Raw genomic sequence first — 239 nt, forward strand, 5'->3', positions numbered from 1 at the left:
AAGAAATGGATTGACTAGTAGAGGAATACAAACATAAATATATGATGCAATATGCAATAAGCATCATAAAAATTAACTAGATTCTATAAATAGTCTGAAAAGTCTATTTCCCGATTACAAAATTATTGGCCATCATGCCATTGAAAGTATATAATATAGGTTTCCAATGTCTGCGGTGAACATATCATTTTTTCTTGGGGCAGGAGGACCAAGGTAGAAGTCAGCGTCTCTTGATTAAT

The 239-nt window shown here is 32.6% G+C and overlaps 1 long non-coding RNA gene across 2 annotated transcripts in view; it reads left to right on the forward strand.

Annotated features, from left to right (window-relative positions):
- The window catches only part of LOC119588715, a 248,263-nt gene that overhangs the window by 713 nt on the left and 247,311 nt on the right, over positions 1 to 239 (forward strand). The gene's annotated exons all lie outside the window — the stretch shown is intronic.

This window comes from Penaeus monodon, chromosome 24 (genome assembly GCF_015228065.2).
Source record: "Penaeus monodon isolate SGIC_2016 chromosome 24, NSTDA_Pmon_1, whole genome shotgun sequence".
NCBI lineage: Eukaryota > Metazoa > Arthropoda > Malacostraca > Decapoda > Penaeidae > Penaeus > Penaeus monodon.